Source organism: Chinchilla lanigera, unplaced genomic scaffold, assembly GCF_000276665.1.
Source record: "Chinchilla lanigera isolate Chin_1 unplaced genomic scaffold, ChiLan1.0 scaffold00015, whole genome shotgun sequence".
Taxonomy (NCBI): Eukaryota; Metazoa; Chordata; class Mammalia; order Rodentia; family Chinchillidae; genus Chinchilla; species Chinchilla lanigera.
This window is the reverse complement of record NW_004955416.1, coordinates 7990130-8005401: the sequence shown is the minus strand read 5'-3', so window position 1 is coordinate 8005401 and position 15272 is coordinate 7990130. Positions and strand designations below refer to the sequence as shown.

Here is a 15272-nt window from a genome sequence, read left to right as displayed (position 1 = left end):
TTGCCAGGCAGGCACTGTGCCACTGAACTATATCCCTGGCTAATGTCTTCCTTTTTATTTTACTTTTTAAATCAAAAGCGGTATACATTTGCTCAGAATTTTAAGCATCTCACTGGTAGCAATTAGATTTACTAGTTTGAAGGTACACTGATATCATTCAAAGGCATATTTATAGCTCACTCAGTGCATAATCTTAAACAATAATGACAGTAACAAAAATAATATATAAAATGCTAGCACTATACCTGACTTACTATATAAATTCTCACAATGACATTTGAGATGAGAATAAATTTATTATTTTTTATGTATGGTGTTTTTATTCATTATTTTTCTGTTGGTATATGTTTACACAGTAGTTATATTTGGTTTGGGGTATTGGCGCATATATACAAATCATATCTTGATCATCTTTGACATCATTATCCCCTCCCCTTATAAACTGCTTAATTATCCAGGCTGTGATATTCTGATATAACAACAGGAAATAGACTAAGACATGGAGCATGTTCCTAGCATGTATGAGGCTCTGGATTCAAATTTCCAGGACCAGCAGAAAACAAAAAATGAACAACAAACTATATACATACATATATATATACACACACATATATATAAAAACTATATACATACATACACACACACACAGGTAAGTGGTCTTTTGGGATTCAGGAAATGTTCTAAAATTGTGAATATATTGAAAACCACTGAATTATAACTCAATACAACGGTTAAAAGTCAGGCATAGATGTATTTCTGGGGTTCTCTAATCTGTTTTTTCAATCTGTGTTTCCACCAGATACCAAATTTTGATTCTTCTTCATCTTCCTCTCTCCTCACTTCTTCCTCGTTCTCCTCTGTTTCCTCTTCTCTTTCTCGTCCTCCTCCTCCTTCTTAGGGTCTTACTATGTAGTTCGGGCTGGCCTTGAACTCTCAATTATCCTCCTGCCTCAGCTTCCCAAGTGCTGGATTTACAGGTGTGTGCCACCACATTGAGACAGAGCTTGATTCTTATAGCTATATAATGTCTTGAAATTAGGTAGAATGATTCCTCCCACTTTATCCTTCATTTTCAAAATTGTTTCAGCTATTCTAGTTCCTTTGCATTCCCTTTAGAAAAAACTTGTCTATATCTATAAAAAAAAAACTTGTTGAGATCTTGATAAGTCATGTGTTAAACTTGTATATGAATTTGGGGAGAAATGACATGTATACTTATGTTGCATCTTCCAATCCATGAACATGGAATGTCTACTTATTAGACTTTTGATTTCCTGCACCAACATTTTGTAGTTTTCAGCAAATAATTTCTATTTACTGTAATATACAGAGAACCTACATGATATATAAATATAATACCTTATATACAAGCATTATATATAATACTCACCCACAGAGCTGTGTGCCACTATGCCAGGTTCTATATCCTATATCTAAGTGGTTTTCTTTTGTGCTTTTGTTTTGTGAGTTGATGTCCCTTAATTTGTTTCTCTGATATTCCTTCAGGATTAGATTTGGGCTGTGTTAATTTAGATACAAGAGCCAGGCGTGGTGGTGCACACCTATAATCCCAGCACCCGGGAGGCTGAGGCAGAAGGATCGTTGTGAGTTCGAGGCCAGCCTGGACTACAAAATGAGCTCAAGTCCAGCCTGAACTGCATAGTGAGTCCCTGTCTCAAAAAAAAAAAAAAAATTAGATACAAGCCTATGGAAGTGATGTTCTTTTCAGTATATCAGAAGGTACATGCAGTGAATATCATTATCAGTGCTGTTAATTGTGTTTTCACTTGGTAAAGCTGATGCTTGCTAGGCTTCTCTACTATGAAGCTACTATTATACTTTTCACAGTTAATAACCATTGTGATATCCTCGAGACTTGACAGCTATTTTCTTAGTAAGGACAGATGTCAGCAACAGTCATCATGCTCCTAGCTACCTATTGCTGAAGTCATGCTGTGGGCAAATCAGGGAGGCTACCTGCTTCAGGCTGAGGCCCACTGGTGGAAAGGAGGCTCTATGCAGGGCGTGGCTCTGCTGAAAACACTGGGCCTTCATTGCTGGGTTCTTGGTTCAGAGGTGGAAGTTGTACACCCAAAGAAGTAAGCCAAAACCTGTGCCTACTTCACCCATCTGCTGAACTCTTGGCTGGTGGGCAGAAAAATCATTGAAAAGTGTGTCATTGTTCCTCCCTCATTCTTGACCTAGAGATTGTGCCCCAGGGGTAGGGGGAAGAGAAGCAAAGCTAAAAACAGATGGTGTTTCCCAGAACTGACTTCATTGGTAGCTCCATGTGGGAGAATTGAAGCCTACAGGTCCTCTCAAAGACAGGGCAGGTTGTGGTAAAAGGCAACTAGAAGATGGGTGCAGCCTTTGGGTGTAAATGTACAGGTTGCCTCATTTTCCCAAGAAGAGAGGGGAAGCACTGGTACAAGACTACTTAGGGATTGCTAATACTTCGAACACTGGCCTGGACAACCATCCCCTTAAAGGAGTTTGAATTATTTTCTGAAGCAATTTAAGATCAAGCACACTGTTGAAAGAAGTAATCAGCAAGGGAAGAGAGAGATCCTTGATAAAATCTGTCACACCACGGTACGTCAGGATGTGTCAAAGTCTATGGACCCTGAAAACCAACATCAGAGAGTTTTAGATCTTTGATGGGAGAAGTCATATAATAAGTGATTTGTTTTTTGAGACAGGGGTTTCATTATGTAGTTCAGACCAGCCTTGAACTCACTATGTAGTGCAGGCTGGCGTCAAACTCATGGTGATCCTCCTGCCTCAGTCAGCATGCTTGCCTTTTTTTTTTTTTTGGTGCCAGGAATTGAACTCTTAGCTTCGCACTTGCCAGAGAGGCAAGTGCCACTGAGTTACATCCCCACTGTGCCACTGAGTTACATCCCCACCCCTGCTCTATTAAAAAACAAATTATTAGTGTGTTTGCAGTACATAATTATTACATTCATTGTGAGGAGTTGGTATATGTATGTATATAACATATCTTAATTATTTTTTTCATCTCCTTCCTCAAACCCACCCCACTTCATCTTTTGGTCCCTTTCCCTTTTATACAACAATTAGCTCTTTTTCCTATGATCTACTTTTTATTTTTCTCTTTAATTTACATATTCTTTGGGTCTCTCATATAAGAGAAAGCATACAATATTTAAGCTTGTGTGTCTGACTTATTTCACTTAACATTAAGATCTCAAGGTGCATCATTTTCCTGCACACGACTCAAGTTTATCCTTCTTCACGGCAGAGTAGTACTCTATTGTGTATAAATACCACATAGTCTTTATCCTTTATCTTTTGATGGAGATGTATAACCTACTTGCAAGACTGAGTTGTGCTAGTATAAAAGTGTGCATGGATCACTCTAATATGATGTCTTTAACTCTTTCAGGAAGATAGCTGAAAGGAAATAGCTAGGTCAAATCAAATTTCTATTTTTAGTTTTTGAGGAATTCCATAGTGGTTGTACTAGTTCACATTCCCACCAACAATGTGGAAGCTCCATTCTCCTCCCCAGCAGCCTCACCAGCATTTATTATTATTTGATTTTATTAATGATAGCCATTCTTATTCTTTCTGGAGTAAGATGGAGTTTCAGTGTTGTTTTAATTTGCATTTCTCTAATGGCCAAGGATGTTGAACTTGTTTTCATGTATTTTTTGGCCATTTGTACTTCTTCTGCAGTGTCTTTTCTTGGGAGGATCTATATTTTTGAGTTCTTTATATATTCTAGATATTAGTCCTCTGACGGAGGTGTAACTAGAAAAATTTCTCCCCATTCTGTAAGGTGTCTCTTCACTGTGTCATTAACCTACTATCTTAAAACCACCACTGAGGCCTAAAGAGCTCAAAAACCTTACACTGCATTTCAGAGCTCTTTATAATCCTGATAGAGAGGGAAGAGGTTAGGGAATGTATTAGTTTACCGGCCAAGAAAAGAATGTTCCACATTTCTGATTATACGTTGAAACTTTGATTCAGAATCCCAGTGGTTGAGGTGGGAGTGGTGGCGCACGCCTGTAATCCCAGCACTTGGGAGACTGAGGCAGGAGGATCACCATGAGTTCAAGGCCAGCCTAGTCTTAAAAAAAAGAATCTCAGTGGTTGACCACCAGGGGCCACTGTCTCTGACTTATGAATTAACTTTCCTGTTAACCACAACTAATATGGAAGCCAGTACTACTCCTTATGTACTGTCCTCCTATTCACACTTTCTCTGCTTTACATTACGCCACTCTTATGTAAAGCCAATATAAGTAATTTATATATCCCTCCCCCAACTTCTCTCCTCTTTTTCTTTCCAGACATCATCTCACTATGTCGTCCAGGCTGGACTTGAACTCACAGCAATGCTCCTGCCTCAACTTCCCGAGTGCTTGGATTACAGGCATGCACCACCATGCCTGGGCTTCACTTGGAATATTTCATTAACTTTTTTTTTTTTTTTGAGACAGAGTCTTGTTCTGTAATTCAAACTGGCTTCAAACTTGTGGTAATCCTCCTGCCTGAGACTCCTGAATGCTGGTATTATAGGTGTGCACCACCATGACCGGCCTTCTCATTAAATATTTCTTGAGTGTTCAATAGGAACTTACATTTCTGTGGAATTTTGTTGGTATTAACTGTGGTGACAGGTCCTGAGAACGAGGTGCCCGTGGATAAATAAGAAAGGGTCAATGATAAGAAAAACAGAAGAGGCAAAAGTCTGGGATCTGGGGGCCCACAGCCTGTGGGACTGCAGCAGCCCTGATCACCCATCTCAATTGCCTTTTATTGGAACCCAAAACGTAACTCAGACCAACAGGAGTAATTCATTATTCCTTTCCATTTTTGCCTCTCAGCTGATGGTAACCATCCTTGGGTGAGCCTGCCACACCCCGCACCACGTGCACTCAGCACAGCTGGGGATCATAAGCCGACCATCAGTAATCAGTTCATTAGCAATCACAGTCCTTCCCCCACAGAATTTCTGTTGTTGTTATTCACAAAACCCTTTCAGATAAAGATGCCTATAACTTGTGACTCAATAACTGGAGTCATAAGTATACCCTAGGGCCTCCTGAAGGTGCTCCAGAAAGATGTACCAGATAAAGTAGAAGGCAGCTGGGCATGGTGGCACATGCCTGTAAACCCAGCGCTCTGGAGTCTGAGGCAGGAGGATTGCTGTGAGTTTGAGACCAACCTGGGCTCCATAGTGAGTTTAAGGCTGCATAGCAAGACCCTGTCTCAAAAAAACAAAAACAGAGGGCAATTCTTACATTTAATTTATTAATATATAGGATACAGCAATAGGTGAGACCACCAAGAAATTAAGAATGTAAAAATAAGGTCTCTCCAGGGAATCTTTTAAAATGTCTATTAAAAGGTAGCAAAGGAGATAGAAATAAACCTAATAAATCTTGAGATTTAATGTTCATGGATAGATTTAATATGATGAAATGTCAATTTTCTCCAAATTGATACTTGCTATCAGGTATCAGCACTTATTTTGAAATTGTAGTAAGGACAGAGTGGCATTTGCATAGGAAGAGATTGGTTAGTGGGATAGAAGAGCCCAGAAGCAGACCATCAGAGTATAGAATCCTAGTAATGAACACAGGTAGCACGTCAGAGCAAGGGAAAAGGAAGGATCAAGTGCTGAATAAATGAGGCTAGAGCAAATGGATTTTTATATGGAAAATGATGAAATTGAGTGTTTTCTAGTATATGAAAAATTTATTACAGTTACAGATCTAAATGTAAAAAAAAAACTCAGCAGAAAACATTAGTGGAAAGGTATATGAAGCAGAACATTAAAAATATTTTTTATAAAGCTGGATGTGATGGCATGTATTTGTAGTGTGCCAGCACTTAGGAAGATCACATGAGCACAGGAGTTTGAGGCCAGCCTATGCAACACAGAAAACCTCATCTCAACAACAACAAAGATACTTATTAAAGGACAAGATTGATAAATTCTAATACCTTAAAATCAGTAATTTTTCTTGAAGAAGGACATTCTAGTCTGTCATGATGTTGCACACCTGAATCTCAGCACTCAAGAGGCTGAGGCAGGAGGATGGCCTCAAGTTGTAGGACGCCCTGGGCTATATAGTATGTTCAAGCATAGCAATACCTTGTCTTGAAAAAAATTTGAAGCTGGTCAAAGGACACTAAATTTCAGTTAGATAAAGAGGAATAAGTTCAAGGAAATATGGTGACTATAAAGTTACTGAGAGATTTGAAATTCTCATCAGAAAAAAAAATCAGTATGTGAGATAATCCACATTAATTACTATAGTTCTAAAATCAGCTCTACATATAAAGAATTGCCACTCCCTCCTAATCCTGCTACCAGTTCCCATTTCTTCCCTTATCCCCACCTTCCCTAAAAATCACATTAGTTTCTGGTGAATGTTTCTTGAATTTCCTTTGCACAGATGAGCAGACATCTGTTTCCTTATGTTTGTTTTTCTAACACAAAGGGTAGTATACTACACTTTTGCCTTTAAGCAAAATTAACTGTAAAGTCCAATGATGGATGTAGTTCAGTGGTAGAATGCATGCTCAGCATGCTGAAGGTCCTGAGTTTGATTCCCAGCACCATAAAGAAAGTCTTGTGAATTTAGCACATGAGGGCCATTTGACGACCTGAAGCAAATGTTTTTCTGCTTACATGGTAAAGGGCAGATTGAAATGGAGTAAAGCCTGTGACCTAAAGAAGTGAAACACCAACATATTGTATTCTACCATTAGGCTCTACTAAACTAACTTTAGTAAATGTGAGTAGAAGGGAACTCAAACTAGAGTTGCTACAGGTAAAATCAATTATTTCCTTTTAGGACAGTCACCGAGTTTGTGGGAACAGCACCATAGGTGTGTTCCCAAATCCTTGAATCATAAAGCCTGCACACAGACATCTTACCTAACCATGCTACCTCACCTAACCTGTTGTGCTCTTGATTCTTGAAGCTAAACAGGGGCCCCAAACACTGCATAGGAGTGGCACTACATACGAGGGACTTCCCTGAACAATCTATAGCCCCACCCAAAGGGGCAGAAACGAAGGATGAAATAAGCAGCTCTATCATTCCCCTCAGGTGATTTTATTGTTACCAAACCCCCGAATCAGACTTGTGTTCCCAATGTACAGAAAATACCAAACATTGAACACCAGTCCTAGGAGTAGAGAAAGTTTAATCAAGAAGGCACCAACCAGAAGATTGGAGATAAACCTCAAACTCTATCTCCCAGTAAACATGATTGTGGATGACAGAAAGGAAAAGGGAACAGAAGAGTTTGTGGGAGGTAAGGAAATGGTAGTTTGCATGTTCTGATATAATCAAGGTTTTCAGACTTGATGCTAATGGCCATCTGGTGAAAAATTGCACAATCTATGGTTCTGCAAAACAAGTTTGTAATATGTCTTGGGATGCCATTAGTTCAGCCTTCTGCAACAAAGACAAGGTCACTGACTGATAACTGTAGGTATATGAAAGGGAGTATGTGTGAAAGGTCTGGTCGGTTTGATCAGAGTTGAATGTGTTGTTTGGTTTTAAACTTTTGGGAGGGAGAATGGTTCAAGCCCTTACAAGAGAAAACATTTTTAAAAATTTCATTATGGAGGCTTAATGAAATTAAAAAATGCCATGTTACATGGGATTTTGCATGTTACAAATCCCATATTATCATTCCTAAATTGGGTAGGAATAGGGATAATGATGATCTGGTTATTTTCTGGTGAGAAAAGGTGAGAGGACTATGAAGGAATGAAAATTTTCACCTGAAATTTAAAATATTCACAAGTTCTGGGGTAAATTTAAGGCTCTGTAAAATCAGCTTGAGCTCTTTTAGCAACTTTTTTGCTGCAACATTTTGAAGTGCATTTAATTATAACGTAAGTCACAAATAAGATCAGTAAACAGATATTCCTAATTAAAGTTGCCCAGAAAACACAGACTTAATAGGATTCAAGAAAACAATCCTGAGAACCAGCCATTTATTATTCTAGTATATTATCCTCCCATGTCCCCTAGTACTGGGGATTGAACCCAGGAAGCAAAAGTATATTGCTAGACCTTTTTATTATCTTAATTTTAGAAGGGTATTAGTCACAGAGTCTTGCTAAGTTACCCAGGTTGGCCTCAAACTTATGATCCTCTTACCTCAGTTTCCTGAGTGGCTGGTGTTACAGGTATAACATGGTGTTAGCTAAGGATTCTACTGTTTTTGTTGAGCAGGCAATTTCTTTACTTATAACCTCCAGGGTGACTGATTTTTTTTTGTCTTTTTGAGACAGGGTCTCGCTATGCAGTTCAGGCTGGCCTTGAGCTCACTTTGTAGCCCAGGCTGGTCTCAAACTCGCAACGATCCTCCTGCCTCAGCCTCCTGAGTGCTGGGATTACAGATGTGCGCCACTATACCCAGACAGATTTTAAATATGTTTATTAGTTCATATGCCCCAACAAGGCAAGAAGGTTCTATCGAAGGTATACTAAAATCCATTTTCCTAGTACCCAGGAAAACAGAAGACTTTCTCTTAGATCTTTCACTGGGAGTGCTGAGTATCAAAACCAGGTTTTCTGTATGCTTAGGTAAAGACTCCACCATTATGCTACATACCTAGTCCTCTCTTAGTTCTTAGAGAGCTGGTCCAGTGCTTAGTTTCTTGGGATTGGTAGATGGGAAGAGGCAGGGCCAGATATCCCAACAGAAAAACTTCCTCTGTTCTCCACCAGTCTAGACAAGTGGTTCCTTCAAAGCTCCCACAAAAAGGCACCCTATTATAGCATGTAAGAACCTTGATAAATAGCTTGCGTCTCAGGACAAAGATTCCTGGATTAGATCAAACCATGGGTCTGTAACTAGTAGGATCTGAACCATGTGGTTAGTGTTGTTAGATTTGTTGAAGGCCAAGAGTTCAGAGTTATTTAGATTCAATTAGGATAGTCCCATAATGTTGGCTTTTTCTTACACAGAATCTGGTTGAACTGTTATTGGGAAATGATAGCCTATTGATTATAGCAATATAAATAGGCTCATGACAATTCATAATCTCAGGGTATAAAGGTAAAACTCAAGCTTTTTTGTGGCGTTTAAGAAAAAACCAACAGAGAGTATGTGAGGTGTTAGATGGTTGTCTTACTCAGTTTTGTTACTTTGGAGGGTTTTTATATCTCATAATAAAGTTAGGAATGATGGAAAAGTTAGTTATGGGTAAAATCAAGGGGTCATTATGGCCATGAACTCAGAGGAATTTTGGATGACACATCACACTGTACTAATCACTTTCCCACAACTTAAAGAAGAGCTTTATTTTGGATGTTTTCAGAGGATTCAGTCCATGGATGCTTTGCTCCAAGGTAAAAACAGCACGGTAGAGGAAAGCTACTACTCTGTGGAAGCTAGGAAGCAGAGAAAAAGGGGATGTGGATAAGAATACACTCTTGCAGGTCACATCCCCTGGGACCTGCCCCCTCCAACCAGCATCTTTAGTTATGAACTCATCATTCCCATCTCCTAACAGCATCTTTAGTTATGAACTCATCAGTAGATTAATTCACTGGTAAGTATAGGACCCCCTGATTGAACCACCTTTTCAGATTCCACTTCTGAACATGAGGCTTTTGGGGGACATTTTATATACAACCTGTGAACACCTACAATCAGTTAAATTTTCTGCCTAGCTAAAATTTGAGTTATCTTTTGATGCAAATACAAGGGTTGAGATAGCAATAATAAAAACAGTAAACATACTGGTTAGTTAGGGGAATGACAAAAGTGCAGCTAATGAGAAATAATTATGTCAGGGGCTGGGGATTCAGCTCAGCGGCACAACGCCTGCCTGGCACGCGCAAGGTCGTGAGTTCAATTCTGGTACTGGAAAAAAAAAAACAAAAAAAAAAAAAAGAAGAGAAATAATTATGTCAGTAATAATGTCTTTTTTTTTTTTGTCTTTTTGAGACAGGGTCTCCCTCTGCAATTCAGGCTGGCTTTGAGCTCACTTTGTAACCCAGGCTGGTATTGAACTCCCAACGATCCTCCTGCCTCAGCTTCCCAAGTGCTGGGATTACAGGCGTGAGCCACCACACCTGGCACTAATGTCATTTTGAAGAGAAATCTGGTGTGTGATGGGTCATACATTCATAGTCTTTGGCAGCTTTGAAGTCAGGCTATCATGGGGCAAGCTTGACCTGGGTGTGATGTATCCAAAGTTTAATTTCCACAGTTAACAAATGAGTAGGCAGTCAGCACACCATCATAGGTTCCTTAAATCTGACACCACATTGGGTCCTCAGGTATTTTTTCCCCCCTAAGACTTGAGAAGGACTCAGTCTCCAGCCTTCGAAGTGGCAGACAGATATCTATAGGGAAAAACAACCTGACTCATGATAAGTTAGAAATTCACTTAAGGTTTTTAAATACCCAGTATTGTGATTTTCCTTCCTAGAGTTAGGTCTCCTTCGGGTGGGCATACCTGGAATGATCTCTCAGTCATTAATTCATATGGGCTAATCTGGTGCCTGCACCTAAGTGATAACACGTTAGACACTTCCTGAAGCTAGTCATAAAATCAGCCTCATTGTCACTTTGTACAGACACAGCCAGTCCTTACCTAGGAACAATTACTTCAATATGGCTTTAGTTATTTCAGAGAACTTTTCCATCCTGCCAGGGATAGGTTTCCATTTACCCACTAAAGACATCTATGCAGACTACATCATGGAAGTTTATCTGCCATTCTCCACAAGAGATTCATTCTCAGTGATGAATTCTTCCATGTCTTTGGGTTATTTTAGCATAGATTATACATAGTGGGGGAATGTGTGGAAAAGTCTTTGTAGGTCGGGGTCTATCAGATAACTCTGGGCCCACTGAAGGGTAGCAGAGTGCATAGTGGGTACAGAGGTAGAGTTCAGAGTTTCTTTCATACAGCCTCTGGATTGATGATGATACACTAGCATTGCATTTCCAATAGAATTGTTCTGGGGAAGAAATCTCATCCTGTTATTCTTTTATTCTTATGTCCTAATGGTGTAATGGGAGGTGAGTACTGATTGAGATCAATTTGTGGGACCAGTGAAATCAAAAAAGCTTGAAAACTGATGGTTCTTGTGGTCTTTCTTGCAGCTTGGTCAGCCAATTTGTTTCCTTTTCATTACTTTCTTTGGTTCATTTTAACAGTTTATAACAACCATGCCTGTAATCCCAGCACTTGGGAGGCCGAGGCACAAGGATTGCCGTGAATTCAAGGCCAGGGTGCGCCACACAGTAAGGTCAAGGCTAGCCTGAACTACATAGCAAGACCTTGTCTCAAAAACAAGATATTGTTCAGATCTTAAATTTCTTGGCTGCTAGGGTAAAGTCTTCAAGAAACTGCCCTTATCTGTCAAAAGACTATTAAACAGGAGTTGAACTTTCCAAGGCACAGGGCCATTTTCTCCCTAACTGGAAGGAAACCACTGCACATCTTATTAGATCTCATTTTATTTTAGACCTTGTTTTAAAAATGATGGCAGGAGTGGCTGTATTTTCTGGTCCCTTCTTGTAAGGAAACTAGAACCCTTACAATTAGACTTGCCAACAGTAAAAGCTTCTTAACCATTCCAGTTTTGGGCCTCCTAGGTTTAAAGAAAATTTCTTGATCTTTTCATACATGAAAAAGCAAAGAATAAGTCTTGGGGTATTAACTCAGATCCTTGGCTTTTTTTTTGTTTGTTTTTTAGGGCAGGGGCTCACTATGCAATTCAAGCTGGCCTTGAACTCACTTTGTAGCCCAGGCTGGCCTCGAACTCACAACAGTCATCCTGTCTCAGCCTCCTGAGTGCTGGGATTATAGGTGTGCGCCACCATACCCGGCTCTTGGCTGTTTTTTGATGTCCTGTGGCTTAGCAAAGGGATATTGTTTTAAGTATTTTATGGCATTTCTTTAGGAGCACCCATACAGTTCAGGCAACTGTGGGTCTCATCCACCTATACATCACTTTACCTCCATCCGTGTCTTCCAGTTACTTGAAGGGCTCACTGAATCACTTTGTAGCATTAGCACCTGGAGGGTTCAGGTATATTCAGGTGAAACAAACCATCTATCTATTTTGAAGAAACACCTATTTATAGCCATCCTGATGAAAATGTTACCCAAGCATTCAGTTTTGCAAGCAAGTCATGGCCAAGTAGAAAAGGTGGGCACTCAGGCATATATGGTCAATTTTAAATTCATGTCACCAGTGTAGCATTCCAATCACTTTTAAAAAGGCATGGTTAATGCTTTTCCTGATATCGGCTTTACAGCCATGGTTTTTTGAATCAGGAGACAGGTAGGTGTTAATGACAGAGTAAGTGTCCCCAGTGCATAGCCACAAGAAAGTCAATAAACTTGTTCTTCACTATTACTTGTATTCATGCTTCTATGGAGATAGGAGAGGCCATGTTAAATCTAAGGAAGCTCATAGATTTTTCATTCTTTATCTGAAATTCCTCTTTCTAATTCTGACATTTGGGTGGCAGAGTTCTTACTTTTTTTTGGTAATTCTTTCTTCAGTTTTGGGAAATCATTCATCCAGTTGCATCCTTGCAATAACTGCACTGATTCTTTGCTGGAGGTGCCTGATGTTTGCTTACTTTCTTCGAGTTATCCTCATAATCCTTTCTGCTTTTCCTTCTGGGTTTCTGTGAGTGCTACTACCAGCAAGAAAGCCTGTTGTTTCATTTTCCATTGTTTCTTCAAATCCTGTGCTTGATCTGTTATTGTGAACTTTAAAAGCCATTTCTATTAGGCATGAAATTGACATTCCTAAAGCATCATCACCTGTTGTAGTTTTCTTTATGTATCAGCAGCCCCTTGACTGGTAAAAGTCATGTTTACCATTTTCTGATGTTTTGGACGCTCAGCACTGATATTTGTATATTGTTGGTGCACCTGATAGATGGTGCGCCAAAAATTCTGAAGAATCCTCTTGAGGTTTTTCAGCCTCCTATACACTGTCATTTAAAATGTACAGAAGGCTAAACAAAATTAAAATTAATACTCTTTAAAGACTCTCCTTTGAAATCTCATTAATAGCCTTCTATAATTTTTGAGATGGGGCAGGGCAGTTTCACTTGCCAATGGTGTAGCAGTATTCACTAGACACACTAGATGGAGCCATTTAGATGGAGCATAATGTGCACAAGAACCAAGGATCAGTGCAAGTAGGGTGACAGGTAGCAACAAAGGAGGCAAATCTTCCATGTGGGATGAACTGTCCCGATAAAGAACCATTATTTTTTTCAAATTACATAAAAGGCAGAGAATATGATAATGTATCCAAATTATTCTAGCTGGTTGTCTGTTTCCAGTCAATGCCAAATTACTCCAACTGATTGCTCTGCCTGGGCATTAGGAGCACTGGCCAAATTGGGTACCTACAGTGGCACAAGAAAGAGACACTATTTTAAGCACCCCTCCCCCATGATTTTTTTCGTCTCCTGTTTTTTTTGAGACAGGGTCTCCCTATGTAGTTCAAGCTGGCCTTGAGCTCACTTTGTAGTCCAGGCTGGTTTCAAACTCACAACGATCCTCCTGCCTCACCCTCCCAAGTGCTGGGATTAGGGGTGTGCACCACCACGCCCGGCAAAACAGAGGTACTAATTCTTTTGTTTTGGTACCAGGAATCAAACTCAGGACCTTGAGCTTGCCAGGCAAGCGCTTGTGCCACTGAGCTATATTCCCAGCCCTTGTCTCTTGTTCGCCCACATAAAGAAGCCGAGCGGCTGTGGCCACCAGTTGAGGAGCTAGTGGTGGTGGAGCCATTGCTGGAATTAGAGCACTTACAATTATTTCATTTTTCTCCTGTTTTGTATTAAGAGGATGGGATTAGATTTTTCTGCCTGTTGAACTATGGTTTGACATCTGTGCTAAGCAGGTTCATTTCGTTAAAGTACCAGGAAGGACTGTGCATATAGGACTTCTTCCCATTTGCTTTCTATTAACAAAATATGGAATTCTTACTGCTGAGTGTTACAATAACGTTTAATAATAAAACTATTGATGTCCTGAGTCTAAAGAAAACTAAGGCCAAAGAACTTTACAAAAAAAGGTAATTTTCTTGCTTTTTAAAGGCTCATGATTAAAGCACTGCAATTCTAAAGGATACAGCCCTACGAGCTGCAATCTGGACCCAAACTGGAGTTACGCATGACTCAGGGACAAACAAAACACATCACACTACACAACTGATTTTTGCATGAACAAAAAAGGAGAAGCCTAACAACTTCTAATAGTACCTTCCCAAAGGAGGGTCCCTTTATGAAATTATCATGGGGGGGGGAGTACCCTTACACGGAACCCATGGGATCAAATACAAACGGGAAGAAAGAGAATTCTGAGGCCGCCTGTGCCGAGGCGACTCACCCGACGGGTTAAAAGGGAAAATACACCGAAGCTTCGTAGTTTCTCGGCACTAAGTAGTTTTGCGCGGAGCGTGAGAAACTTCGTCGGAAGGCAATATGGAGAAGTCCCCAAGGTAGCAACGGCAAGGACTGTTCCGGGGTCCACTCCTGGTATCGGGGTTGGCCCAGCACAAGACAAAATTTCTGCCTGTTCCACCCGTCAAGACTGCCGTTTGGTAGCCCCTCCTACCTCCAGCTGGAACAAGTACTGTATTCCCAGAATTCCCGGCGGTTTCTATTGACGTTACTTCCGGAAAAAGTAACCTTTTTTCGGCCGTTGGAAACTTGGCGAGCTCTCGCGACATTTGCTCCCGCGAGATCTGCTTGCTCACTCTAGCGATGACATCCTTCTCCTCCTCCCCGCCACCTTTCGGCAATCTTCGCCAGTCCCAGCCCCGACCAATCTGCACTCAGATGGCATGGATGAGGGTCTCCCCCTGAACCCCGGTCCGCGCGGGGCGTCAGGCGGCAGCGGCGGGGTACGAGCTGCACAAGGTCGATGGCAGCGGCACTGCGGGCGGCCACGGGCTGGTGACTAGCAGAGAGCGTGGGCGGGGTGGGAGTAAGCCAGCCGAGTAACGGCTCGATTGTTCTGGCCTGGCTATGGCGCCTCTCCTCCCCCCCGCCATGGCTCCCCGTGTCCCTGCTCCGCTCCTCTCAGTGAGTGAAAGTGGCCGCCGCCGCCGCCGGCCCAGCGCCCGCAGCCGCCTCAGCGCCGCCGCCATCTTGGGGTCCCAGGAGCCGCCGAGGGAGCGAGCTGGGAGCGTTCACCTCCAACGCAGTCACCGTTCCACGGCCTCAGATAGCGAACTGCGGCTCCACAGTCGGCGGGGCGACCCCCCCCTCCG

At 41.1% G+C, this 15272-nt stretch overlaps 1 protein-coding gene across 3 annotated transcripts in view; it reads left to right on the top strand.

The window, feature by feature from the left end:
* The window catches only part of Ino80 (INO80 complex subunit), a 150342-nt gene that overhangs the window by 15461 nt on the left and 119609 nt on the right, over positions 1–15272 (top strand). The gene's annotated exons all lie outside the window — the stretch shown is intronic.